The sequence below is a fragment of the Aquarana catesbeiana genome, linkage group LG06, assembly GCF_042186555.1.
Source record: "Aquarana catesbeiana isolate 2022-GZ linkage group LG06, ASM4218655v1, whole genome shotgun sequence".
NCBI classification, from domain to species: Eukaryota; Metazoa; Chordata; class Amphibia; order Anura; family Ranidae; genus Aquarana; species Aquarana catesbeiana.
The window spans coordinates 384,275,649-384,275,943 of NC_133329.1; positions in this window are offsets into that span (position 1 = coordinate 384,275,649).

Genomic DNA, 295 nt, shown 5'->3' on the forward strand with positions numbered 1-295 from the left:
TCTCCTTCCCCTCCTCTCCCAGCACTCTCCTTCTTCCCCTCCTCTCTCAGCACTATCCCTCTTCCCCTCCTCTCCCCAGCTCTCTCCCTCTTCCCCTCCTCTCCTAGCCCTCACCTTCTTCCCCTCCTCTCCCAGCACTCTCCCTCTTCCCCTCCTCTCTCAGCACTCTCCCTCGCCCCCTACTCTCCCAGCACTCTTCTCCTTCCCCTCCTCTCCCAGCACTCTCCCTCTTCCCCTCCTCTCCCAGCACTCTTCTTTTTCCCCTCCTCTCCCAGCACTTTCCCTCTTCCCCTCC